Here is a 13,743-nt window from a genome sequence, read left to right as displayed (position 1 = left end):
CTTGCGCTGATGAGGCCTCAAAACCGAAACTGACTGCGTCCGCTGCTACTCAACCTCGTTGTCACGCCACCTCTGCAAGAAGACACTGTAAAAGTGCCAGTAAACACACAAAAACGACACCGATACAATTATCTTGTAGAATATCACCCTATTTAGTAATAACTGTGTCAATATTCATTACACGTGATTATGTCAGAATTAAGTTAAGAAAAAAATAACATAAAACCTTTTTTCGACAGAAAATCTAAATATCAGCGTTAAGTCTCGTAACAACGTGTTTTTCCCGAATCTTTGCCGAATCTTTAGAAACGTTCGCCAAAGTTCGGCTTTGCCAAATCCCAAGATTCGGCAAGAGTTCGGTCTTCCACTACTTAAAATAAGTATGTTTGAATATCTACAAAAACATTTCGTGGGACTCTCCATTTCGATTGTTGTCACAGGTGGATCAAATTGTAGCCTTGGTGCGAGGTTCGAGGAGAAGAGGCTTCTAAAACAAAATACGACGAAGCAAGATAGCCGACGTAGGTAAATCTTAAACATGATGATGTTGCCCAAGCCTTGGGTAAAGTCACTATGTTTAGCTTTCTGGGATGCGTAGTGAGCAGTCACAGGTTTCTGCTGGGGTAGCTTTGTCGACAATGTTCAATTTTTCAACCGTAGATGGACGGTGCATGATAAAGATCTTGGGGGCCGCTGATGCGTTTGTTCTGAGCATTTCTGTACACACTGGTATATTTCAGCGTCTGTACGTCAACAGAGAGACTAAAATTTCAAATAATGCTCGGGTTGTCAAGTGCTTCCTTCATTAAATAGCAGACGCTCACAATTCAAGCTCGCGTTTGATTCCGTTGCCCGCGGGATGAAATTTATATCAGAGACTCTACTTTTTTTCCTTTCGGTTCCGCTGTATGAATGACACATCGTAGCCGACAAACTCTCCGTCGTCTGCTCCCACTCCTAGCCGGAGCGAGGTATGGCAAGATTGCATTTTGACGCACGCTCGATTTTCTCGGTGCAGCGAGTGCACGCACGCCTGCGGTGCCGGCGCTGAAACGAACTCGGGAAGTGCAACCATTCGTAAAGCACCGGCCAAAACAAACCCGCCCTACGCTGCGAGTGGGCACGCGTGGGCACGCCGTGAAACGAACTCGCTATAAGGTAGAGACCTTTTATATGGGAGATGTAGAGCGCCATCTAGTAGCGTGCAGAGAATTACGTCCGCCATCTTGGTAGCGGCGAGAAAACGAAACCAGTGACCCGACCAGTAAAGACCCAATGTAAATAAGCGGCCGCAATTCGTGCGAGAAATGCGATGCCAACGCGTTGCTGCATTCTTCTGCTCAAGTTCGATTCGTGAGTGACATGAACGCAAGACTAAACAAGGTTGTTTTTTTTTTTCTTAATTTACACGCAGCTTTTAACAAAATCAATCGGCGACAACGTGAACGAACATACACCCGTTATCGCACTAGGCGAACCAATTCGCAACTATTGAACTTTGCCCTGATCATTTCACAAAATTTTAACATTTTTTTCTTTTTTTTTTTTCTGGCGCATGCTGTAATGTCGGCCTCTTTTTTTTATGCGAAAGCAGGTCCATGTATGCGGACGAAACCAAGACTGTGGAGCAAGGCAAAATGATTACAGTTTTAATGATTCACGACACCAACCTTCATTGAGGATGCGTATTGTTAACAGTCAACAACAAAAGCTGAAAACACCACAGAGTCCTTCATTTTAATGCCATATATTGCAATGCTTAGCAGCCATTTCTCTAGACTTGAAATGGCGTCGGTAGACGAAGTTTGTAAAACACCTGTACAACTAAACGATACAGTTTGTTGATAAAATATCTTTGAGGATTTAAAGCGCGGTTATATAGCATAGAAAACACAAAAGACTCGGAAAACTTGTCTCTTTACTCTCAAATCTCACAGAGACAGGATTTTTCTGTATTTTTTTTTTTGTCACCACTTTCTCGGGTTCGTTGCACCACTTTCTCGGGTTCGTTGCATGCAGTGGCTAAAACTTTGATGTCGGCGGTGGCCAAAAGCTACACTGGCGATGCCAACTTCATTTCACGGCCTCCATTTTTTTAGGGATAAAGCTCCTTGGGCCTAGCCTTGTCCGACGTCCGTGCTCAAATCGATTGCCAATCCCATCTGTCTTCTTAAAAAAAAAAAAAAATCTTTGCGCACTCGACAGGATTCGAACCTGTGCGGGGAGACCCCAATGGACTTCTAGTCCATCGCCTTAACCACTCGGCCAGGACTGCGGGACGAGTAGGGGGCTCTGAGATGTAATTCAAGACCTGGAGTTACAACCACATCACCAGCTAGAGCTGGGGCAGTAATAATGAAGTCGAAACGCAACCCGCAAGTCAGCACTACCTATGAGCAATAAAAAAAATCAGCACCATCAGCACTACCTACGAACAATAAAATCAATATCATCAGCACCACCAGAGCTTCGCCCCAATCAACATCATTCACCACGTCGAGATGTTGTTATTTTTTTCCCCCGCAGCTGAGGTCAAAACTTTATTTAGTGCGAAGGAACTCGGGGTGTAGGTCTGGTAAAATTAATGCTGTCATTTAGCCAAGGTTGAGCAAACCTTCATTAACCGGCGCAACTGTGCTTCAGGTCGATGCCATCTGTAACCAATTTGAGCTCTTTGCAGCGCCTGAAAAATATTGCTCAGGGCACATTTTTTTTAACAAGAAGTCAGAATTTTCCCCGAATAAAAACTTTTGTCAGTAACGAATAAAAAAAAACTAACCTAGAGTGGCAGATATTATGGTGGAGCAGTCTACCGCTAAATAGAAAGGCTTCATGCGTCTTCGCGTGGGAAAAGAATTGAAAGTGTCCTCAGAGATGAAAGGCATTACAGCTTAGTTCTTTGTCCCCATTTTTTGATCGGAAGTCAGAAAACAATAAAGTGGCTGAATCACAATCACTGGCAGAGCGTCTCTGCCCCAGAAATGCTGAGAAACCACAACACAAGAAACTTGACGTTACCAAGATGGCCGCGCACACGGTTCTGCTACACCAAAAAGCAGTTTTGCATATCGTCTATTGGGTCTGGCTTGACACTTGACCCGAACCTTCCCATGAGCCCGCGTGAATCCGTCCTCGCCATGCTTCGGAATGACACGATGACAGAGCGTCGGATGGCCGCTGCGCTCCGCTGTTTAAGGGCGTAGGTTTGGGCTTTCTTGTATCGCGACCTCGGCGGCAACACGATGCCGACCTGTTGTGGTGTGGCTGCGCAAATAGTATTGCAAAAAGGAACTAGCTTTTCCTAATTCCGCGGGGAAAAAATAGTTAGAGGCCAAACAGTGGCTACAGCGGATCGATCGGGAAAGTTTCGAGTGTCGCCGCAAGTAAACCGCGAGGAGAGGCTTTGCGAGATGACACCCAGTAAAGGTCCAGGCAGCGCATTATCTAAACCTAGATAATGCATGTGTCGCCAGATTCTTGAAGTCTCTTCATACGAAGCACAAGCATACCACCATCGTTTAAGTTGGACGAAACGTAAACATAGCCCCCGAAAGTACCTGGAACAAAAACTTCAATAAGTCGTCTCGAGTGTGTTTGAGAACGAGCTCGCTCGCTCGTATTGAGTCGGTCACTTTTATGCTCACGAATCAAGGGCACGTGGAAATAGGTTCTAGTTTGAACCCCAGATTACGGCCTATTAGATGTCGCGATACTTAGTGGCCGTGAACTTGTCTTTTAAGAACGGTTCGCAAAAGACAGGGGTGGCGAACAGATTCGCCACCCCAGACTCTCGCCAGTAAACATCGTAAAACCATAATAAATGCTTTTACGGTGTTTACTGATTTCGCCTGCGTAATATGCCAGCAAAACGCGAGTCACCAACTATAGAGCGCAGTATGCTTTTGTCATAAAACATATCTCGTCGTGGTGCCTTTTATCTTGCGAACACCGAGTGATTCCAATTCTGCAAACGAACTTCGCCTTAACCCACGAGCCTTTCCTTTTAATACTACCACATGTTACGTGGACGCTTCCTATTTCCCTCCTATCGGCACCACAGCCTGTGGCACCGTGACGCGCCCAGCCACCCCTCCCATTACATCTTGAGATTGCTGCCATAGCGCATGCCGATTCAAGAACTTACCTCTCTTCCGCCTGCTCCCCGGTACGGTATTTACGCTGATTCTATGAAAGCGATTCCAGCAATTCGCGCGTGCCGCCTCCCCGAGGACTTGGGCGACGGCCTCTACTCCGAGCTCTCGCACCTTCCCTTGTCTCGGTCGTGGTGGTGTGGGTACCAGTCCACACAGAGATTGCCGGTAATAAGTTGGCTCATCAACTTGCCTGCTAAACTCTTATCCAGGCGCCGGTAATCCCACGGCTTTCACCGGCCGTGGCGGATAAGGCGGATGAGGCGCATATTTACAAGAAGACCCTGAAGCAACACTACGCACAATTCCGACACTCAGTGCCAGACACTGCCTACACCACACCCCCTGCTTACTACCTCACAAACACACACACGCTGAGAGTCATCCAGTGAAACACTCACCACCCCGCCCGACTTTTCATCTACCGTTTCAAATCAGATCACTCCTACCCAGATTGACCCTGCCCTCACGCGAACGTTGAGCACCTCCTGTTCGTTTGTTCCACAGCCATCCGATCTCCCCACTACTCCAACCCCCCTCCTCCGCACTGGCGGGTCTGGTTGGCTTCGGCGGCTCACGTCGATCAGCTGGCTCTGGTCCGCTTATGGCCGATTCACACGACGGACTGATTCGCCGACGGATTGAGCACGTGACGACATGTCCACAATTCGCCCGTCTCCCAAGCGCATCCCCACGAGGGACACCACCAGCAGACGTCAGCAAGGACGGACAAAACCTGTTCGCCACCCCACAAAGCCGCGAAACTCTAACATCGCACCGTGGCACCCTTGTCTAATAGAGATATCAACGTTTGCTACCGCGCAAAAAAAAAAAAAAATCGTACGCCTCTGTTACGTCCAGAACAGGCCAGATTCACGAAGAGCTTCTTAGTTTACGGCAACGAAGTTCGTAAGTTAAGAACATCGTAAGAAGAGGAGAAATCGGCATTCACGAACGCGTACTTAAGTGAGAGGAGGAAAGCGACGATCTTGTACGGAAAAACTAGAACTTACCGGTGCTGTTGCTATGGCGAGGGTGTCTTCGGCAGCACGAGCAACCAATCGGAGAGCTTTGCATGGTTCGAGCCGTTCGGAGCACGTGTATTTTTTATAACAAACACTGGCGGCCTTTCTGCCATTGCTTGTCTGGGGATCATTTCTGGCAAAAAAAAAAAAAAAAAAAAAAAAGAACTGCCCAGCTTTTTTCCTTTTTTTTTTTTCTTTTTTTTCTTTTTTTTACAGTGTGGGTATGAGAGGGAGCGTGATTAGAAATCAACACGGGTACGGGCCGGGCTCGGGTTTCACAGCTATATTCTTAAGGTGCAACCCCACCGTGCATGACGTTTTTATGCTTTTTTGATGGCTTATTACTTTCTTTCTATGTATCTTACACTTATAAAGTTAATGCCAAATTAGAGAGCTGTTTTTCAACGATACTTTAATGTCTCGATATTATGATTATTTTTAGTGGTTAGTTAATTATTTAGCTTTTAATAGACCACAGTCTCTAATATTGAAAATTTTATTTCTCGAGTTATAACGTCCCATTGTCCACGATATTTTACGTGAGCGTTCGGCTGGATGTAATAAAGTAAAAAAGTAAGCAACGAACTGTGCAGAGGATGTATATTTTAATATAAAAAATAAAGTTTAAAATTGAATTTTTTTATGGCGCTGTAAAAACGGAATCACGTCAACTAATCGAAATAACAAGACATCAAATTATGAAGCATCCTTCGATATTACAATTTCCAGAACTTTTATATTGATATATTACACGTTAATAATGTTATAAGACCTGAAACTTTTCCCATTCAGTTACGGCAAATTGTAGTTTCTTATTATAAAATACAGATGGCGACACGTGTTCAAGAAGAGCTTGATGTGCATTTTTCGTCGTGTGCCGCTTGGAACGCCACGGGAAAGACAGAAAAAGCGCCAGATGTTAGGGTGTCAGATGCCTGGATGCTCGCAGTGAGCGAGCCAGAGATGTCAGAACAACAAGCGCGAGACTGCGGGTGTACCACGGCTCCTTTTCGCGCGTTCTACTGTGCGTCGGTTCACATGCCGGTCGCGATCCAAATGAAATGGGTGCCATGAAATGCATTCTGCCATTTCAGATTCCGCCACGTATGCGAAAACATTTTAATGTTTTTATCACTTGCAAAAATCATTTTCGCAATCAAACTATGCTTGTCGGAATGGCTCGACTATATTTTGTTTCAAAAACCCCCGCGGTGGCTCTTAAGCAGTCTTGGGTAGTAACGCGTTACTAGTAACGCGTTACTGTAATTTCGTTACTTTTTTGGTAACTTGCAACTGTAACGAGTTACTTTTTAAAAATGTAACTTGTAACTGTAGTTCTATTACTTTTTGTGGAGGTAACGATGAAAGTAACGACGTTACTTTTGTCGTTACTTTCCAGTGTTTTATGAATAATATATCACTGAACGAGTACAATTTAGACATTCTTTTTGCTTTCCAAATTGTCTGTTCCGACATTTCGAGTGTCAAGTTTTTTTACACAAACTTGTGAGTACGCTCTTTCTCGCCAGTCACGACCCGAGTATAGCCACGCGTAGATTTGGTTAAAAAACAATGTATTTATCTTTAGCACGCGCTTATACTTTGTGAGTGAACACTTACATCTTGGTATCTTAAAGAACTATCTCTTGTGCGGTTTTTCTTTTTTCTGCGCAAACGCTTTTTAATCGGGTGAATCAAACATGAACCTCCAATACACGCGGAGGGCAGTGCGAATGTTTCGTATTTTGATTAGCGCCACGACTCCGCACTGCGAATGTTTCGTATTTTGATTAGCGTCAACACTCCGGTGTAGTGTCAACAGTCGAGGCAAAATTTACTGCTGTTTGCGCGGGGTTTGTTTCTGGCTTGCCGGGTACGAACTGAAATATGTCCAGGGACTCTATGAACCCAGCGCAACCGTCAACGAGCCAGGAATGTGCTAGTGCTACCGAGGATATGAATGATGATAAGAACAAAGAACTACCATGGCCGGCGTACAGAGAATATTTTGCTGCGGTGGAGGTGGTTACTAACAACGTGACCGCAGAAAAAGGCACTTTGCTGCCTCAACACCTACTCGGCAATCAAAAACCTGTTCCGGCGAGACAACACAGCAACCCCATCCAGCGCGTTAGACGAGCCCCTGTTGAGCAAGGGCAGGGACGTGTTCCTTATCAAACAAGGGAAACTTTCAGACACTAATTTCGAGAAGCAACTGCTGCAAAGTTACAATATGAAGTAAAAAGCACACATTTTAATTGCATGCAAATAAACTTGGTGAAAAGTGTTTTGTAGTTTTTCCTAATTTGTTTGTGTTATAAGAAAGTAACTGAAAAGTAACGTCGTTACTTTTCAAAAGTAACTGTAACTGTAACGAGTTACTTTTTTGTTGCGGTAACAGTAACGGTAACTTCGCTACTTTTTTCAGAAAGTAACTGTAACTGTAACGAATTACTTTTTAAAAGTAACTTACCCAAGACTGCTCTTAAGTAGCAATGATATTGAAACAAAACACAAAGCATTAAATCGTCTCGGTGTCTCTGAGCTAACGCGCTGGCCCATGAATCTATATTTTTCTGATTTAAATATCGGCCGAGGTGCCCACAATCCGACGGAGGCCAATCTGAGATTTCGGTTGCACGTTAAAAGCAGTCTTGGGTAAGTTACTTTTAAAAAGTAATTCGTTACAGTTACAGTTACTTTCTGAAAAAAGTAGCGAAGTTACCGTCACAGTTACCGCAACAAACGAGTAACTCGTTGCAGTTACAGTTACTTTTAAAAAGTAACGACGTTAATCTTCAGTTACTTTTCTATAACACAAAAAAATTAGGAAAAACTAGAGCACGCCTCTCACCAGGTTTTACTGCCTAAAATTGAAAAGTACGCTTTTTACTTCATATTGTAACTTAGCAGAAGTTGCTTCTCGAAATTAGTGTTTGAAAATTTCCACGCTAGAGTACTGGCGCTAATCAAAATACGAAACATGCGCAGTGCCCTCCGCGTGTATTGTTGTTTCACGGTTGATTCACCCGATTAAAAAGCGTTTTCACAGAAAAAAGAAAAACCACAACATAGATAGTACTTCAAGACACTAAGATGTAAATGTTCAGACACAAAGTACAAGCGCGTGTGTAAAGATAACTAGATTTTTTTTCATGAAATTTACACATGGCTATATTCGGGTGAGAAAGAACGTATTCACAAGTTTGTGCAAGGGCAACTTGACACTCGAAATGTCGGAATAGACAATTTGAAAAGTGCAAGGAATATCTAAATTGTACTCGTTCAATGATATATTATTCATAAAACGCTGGAAAGTAACGACAAAAGTAACGTCGTTACTTTCATAGTTACCTCAGAAAAAAGTAGTAGAACTCCAGTTACAAGTTATATTTTAAAAAAGTAACTCGTTACAGTTACAAGTTACCAAAAATGTAACGAAAGTACAGTAACGCGTTACTAGTAACGCGTTACTACCCAAGACTGGCTAAAGATCTACAGTTAGTCAAAATAAACCCGCATTTTTTTTTTATTAGGGCGTGTTAAGCAATTTTTGTTGGTTTGGCTTGTGAGATACTTAGTTCAGAGCGCAGCAAACGCTACGGGCTGATGAAGCCACTGAAGCATCGCAAAGAGCGCGATGTTAAGCTGTTCGATCTCTTTCTTTGCCTATACGGTCGGGATAAACTAGAGCCACTAAATAAGCTACGCTTCATACACATCTTGGTGCTTAAAATGATGGTTGTCAGTTATCTGAAACTTTATCTGAAATCACAGGAAACGCTTTTCCGTCCTCCACAAATGTTTAAACAGTTCGAGAAAAATGAAAGCCGTTTACAAATCCCTGTAACGCCGAATTGGAGCGCAGCTCTTGAGGAGGAGTAGGGAAGGGTACTGAGGGGGGTCACATGACCTCGGGGGGATCACGTGACCTAGGGGGGGGTCACGGGACCTCGGGGGGGGGGGGGGGTCACGTGACACCCCCCCCCGGTTACGCCGACGCCGACGCCGCTCAGGCTGGAAACGGGCCCCTAAGAGCTGCGCTCTAAAAGCAAAGCAATATTACGTGAGCTACCTGACACCGAAATCTGAGGAAGTCGCACTTTTGAACCATGACAATCAGGCCGTTGCGTTTGATATGTTCCTAACCAACAAGATGGCGGTGCCCACAACAATATCGGGAGGAGAAGGGCCGATACTCTAAGCGTAGCTCATTTGGTGTACCTCACAGGCTAAACCTCTAGCTAAACCTAAAGCCCCTCCATCCTGGGAAAAGTGGCGCCATTCATTGTTGTGGAAATGCTCGAGGCACGTGCCGCGCGCCACTTCTGAGAAATTCATGGCGCCTGAAATCTAGCACAGTGCTGCGCTGTGCCGCCGTGATCTTCCCCAGAGCTGCACATTGCACGTGCCTCGTGCATCGACGAAGCTTGCGCTACTTTTGAAACATGAAGGGGCTTTAGCTAAACCTAGAGCCACTCTATATGGCAGCGTAGCTGCCAGAGTAGCGACACGACGCAAAATTATCTAGATGCACGACGTCAGAAGCGCTGATAGTGATCTCCATTTTGGGCCTGGGAGGTTGCCATGGTAACCGTGCTTCTAGCGACGCCGGGCGGCAACCTTTGTAGTCTAGTTGATATCTCCATTCGTTCATTGAAAAGTGGTATAAGACGCTTGGCATCGTGGCACGGCAAGAACCTCTGGAGGAACGGTGCCTGTTTTTTTCTGAAAAGTGAGACGATTTGCAGCCCAGGGACTGTCGGGCGACGAGAGCTGCTATGGTATCGTACGTGCACGGACAAGGCGAGTGGTTTTCGGCGCCGCCGGGTTGGCGGCCGCTTCGTGGGACGAACGTACCGTCCTAGTACATTCGGACTTCGCTCTGATGGAACAAAATCTGATTACGCCGGCAACAACAGGACCATTGGCTCGGGACATGACTGCTGCTCGACTGCCCCATAGTGAGCGAGTATATGTTTAGCATCATACTTCTTCAAGACCCGATCATCCTTTCAAGATGAGATTTTCTCACCGACTGGTGAGGAGCGACGTTGACAGGGTTCAACCAAGAAGGACGGCATGGTGGTCTCTAGGGAATCGTTGACGCCATCAAAAGAGACGGACGCCGGATATGAGGTGTTCTTGCGGACAGGCCAAATGGTTGTTCGGAAATTTACCGGCATTCAAAAAGTGAATATATTTATCTGGTGTAGCACGCATATCCGTGTTAAAGGGGCCACAAAATTATTTTTAAAGTTCTTCTTCCTTACTTGTAATCCTCACCTCAAAAGAGAACTATGAAATCACGCAGTCGTGACATGCTAGAGCACCGCCGCGATGACCCCAAGCTTTCACCGTGCTTTTTAAGCACACCGTAGAACTTGGCATTCGCAAGTGATGATAATTTTTGTCAGGACACTCATTGGCCAGGAAAGCGAATTCAAATATCCATGGACGAATTGATTGCTGACGAGCGCATACATCCGAGCGACGCAGTTTTCGTGTCCAATGCGTGAGTTGGGGTCGGCTGACGTCATTTTGGCCTTTGTAGGCATTGTAAAGACGATATTTTGAACCAAGCACACTGACATTAAGGAGCACAAAACGGGCCCAGCTACAGAAAATAAATATTACACTCGTAAGAAATAAATACGTCTGTAACTTGTTAATTACAAAGACGAACACACCTCTGAGCATCTAAGTTGAATAGTATGTGTTGATGCATTGTTATATAGCAGGACATTTCATATACGTCACTTGAGCAAACGCCACTTTTTCACTTGAAAAACAAACCAAAAAACACTGCGATCAAATGCAAGCTATTGCAACGAAAGCAAGTTATATCAAAATCTTCAGAACTGCCAATTCGTAAAATTGGCGATTAGTAAAAAAGGTTAAAGATCGCAGGAGCTTCCTCGCTAAAAAAATGTTGTAATTATTCGGTGACCGAGGGCTGAAACAATTTCCCCTAGGCCCTACACGCGCCGTATACCTTTCGTTATGATTCTCAGAAATTAAGACTTTCAAAGGAAGCTAGAAAAATGCGAAAATTTTATGCTAAAACCTATGTGGAGTGCAAGTTCGTCTGCATCTTTTTGCAGGGGTTGTGGTTACGTCAGAACACCAAGATCTGAGTGGCTCCGATTGAAGGAGAGTCCCAAGCAGCACATAAACGTGAAGAAAACGTCGAAAGAACGTCGAAGACGTCTGTAACGTGACGTCGTAAAACGTCGAAGGTCCGGACGTTACCTTCCTTCGACGTCGATGAAACCTTTAAATGTCCGCGAGAAAAGGTGCACAGAAGGTCGAGGGGACGTTCCAAATGACGTTTGTTGCACGTCACATGCACGTCTCAGTGGGCCGTTGCGTCCTCCCTCGACGTTTATGATACGTGTGTTTACGACATCCGGACTACCAACGACGTTCACAGAACGTCGAGAAACCTTTCCAAATTACGTTTCCTAGCCGTCGTGGGAAAACGTTGTGTCCCCCCCCACCCCCCCCCCCCCCCCCCCAAAAAAAAAAAAAAAAAAAAAAAGATGTATTTTTTTAGTATTATTGCGAAGGCAAGCTTCTATCATGCAATGCAAGTACAAAGGAAGCAACTAAAACACAGGTTTGGTACGAACTGTTTATTTGAGCATGTTCAGACACGAGATGCAATACGGAGCGCCTCCAAAAGACGTCCCTGGATGTGCCAGCCTCAAAGATATAAAAGAACAAACAAATTCACGTAAATAAATGAGCACGATGTCACGCGGCGCTGAATGTTCCACCGCTTACCTCGTTCTGCTTCTGATTAATGCGGTGACGCGCGTGCTTTAGCCGTCCCATTGCGCGTAGCTGGTACTCTCGCTGCGTGCACGGGAACGGTTTCAGAAGGGGGATCCCGTCCGCTGGGCGTTCTTGATTGGGATCGTCGGCGGCGTCTGAAGGGTCTTCATCGGAGACTGGACTTGACGCGCCGTTATGTGCACGGCCACTTCTTTTCTTGGGGGCGTCATTTATATCCTCACAGGCACCTTGATCCGAGCAGTAGTACGATTCAACGTGTGAAGCGTTATGGCCTTGAAAAAGGTCCTCGAGCCGTGACTGAATACGACGGCGTTTTTGGCGATCACCGACTTCTTCATGGGGGCGTCTTGAACGACTCATCCAATCGCAGCACTTATACTGTATGCAGACTCGAAAAAAAAATCACGGCGACATAGCAGCCTGCCTCGGAGACCCGTAGACGTGACGGCCGGTGCTATTATAGTGACTGGCTTTCGGAAAAAGCTGGACCGGGTCCCAGAGCTGTTCTCTCTGGGCCGATTCGAAGAACAGAACATTCAGTAAAATATTTTGGGAACGACTGAGAAAATACGTACACCCGGAACTTAGGCTTGTCAATTGTTCGTCGTCGCTATCTTCCCCCACTTTTCTCTCTCGCCCTCTTCTTGCCGAGTTTCCCGACGCATCGCATGAGGCTCTATGCAGATGCCACTGGCATCTCCTCTGCCTGCCTTTCCCCCTCTCTCTCGCGCCGTGCCGGCTGGCTTTTTTTTCTTTTTTTTTCTTTTTTTGTGTTTTTTTTTTTTCGGCACGTAAATGCGGACTGGGCTTGAACGCTTTTTGGATCGTCATCTGGGCCATTCAGGGGATGGCATCATGAATGTCAATTTCCACAAACCGTTGACAGTATCTACCAAATTTTGTCATTGCCGGGCATTTTTTTTTTTTTTGAGTCAACTCCAAAATTGCGCAAGTGTGCAGTGAAGTTCTGCTCTGATATAGTGTGTGCTGACATGCGATTTTCGTTTGGGTACGTCACCAGTGGCAACGAAAGCCAGATATGTACTGACAGTCACGTGACAAGACTTAGCGTCCCGATCTACCGAAAGCGCTAAGGCGCTGGAATTTGGTGTTATGGATGAACTGTGATGTTGATGCGAATTTTTTGGTTGTGCGCAGGTGAGCATGGGTTACAAAATACGAAGAGAAATTGACGAACCTTAAAAGAATCTCGGGTGGTCGCGGAGCGGTATGGATGCTCCTAGGAAAGGATGCAGGCCTGAAATAACCTGGAGAGGGGATAGTGTAGCGGCGCCCCTAAGGCGCGTGCCAGGGCCCAGGACCCATGGAGGACGACAACGCGCGTGCAAAAAGCAAGAATGGTACAATTCGATCCGTTCTAGACGCCATGGGCTTCGCAAATTAAAACCCTAACAATCTTTTAAACAAACTAAAATTATAACAAGCACATCTAAAAGGAATGATATTCCCAACATGCTTTCATATTATTTTTTTTCTTCCGTGTACATTGAGTGTTGTAAATGCCCTCTTTAGCGTCATTGGTGTGCAATTAATAGCATTTTGAAATACGCAAGTTAATGTATCAATAATTAAACTTCTCAACCTCTCAAAAATTAAGTTTTGTTTGCGGCTCTTGAGCACTATCAATTTGACCACAGTGATTCTGGGTCTAAAGATTGAGCTGGAAAATCTAAAAATGTCGAGCAAAACGTGAGTGGTCGACGTTGCCAGCATGTCTTGTATAACGTTTACGACATTTAGGTGTGAAC

The sequence above is a fragment of the Ixodes scapularis genome, unplaced genomic scaffold (assembly GCF_016920785.2).
Source record: "Ixodes scapularis isolate PalLabHiFi unplaced genomic scaffold, ASM1692078v2 PGA_scaffold5__190_contigs__length_132052651, whole genome shotgun sequence".
NCBI lineage: Eukaryota > Metazoa > Arthropoda > Arachnida > Ixodida > Ixodidae > Ixodes > Ixodes scapularis.
Note: the sequence above shows the minus strand (reverse complement) of the source record.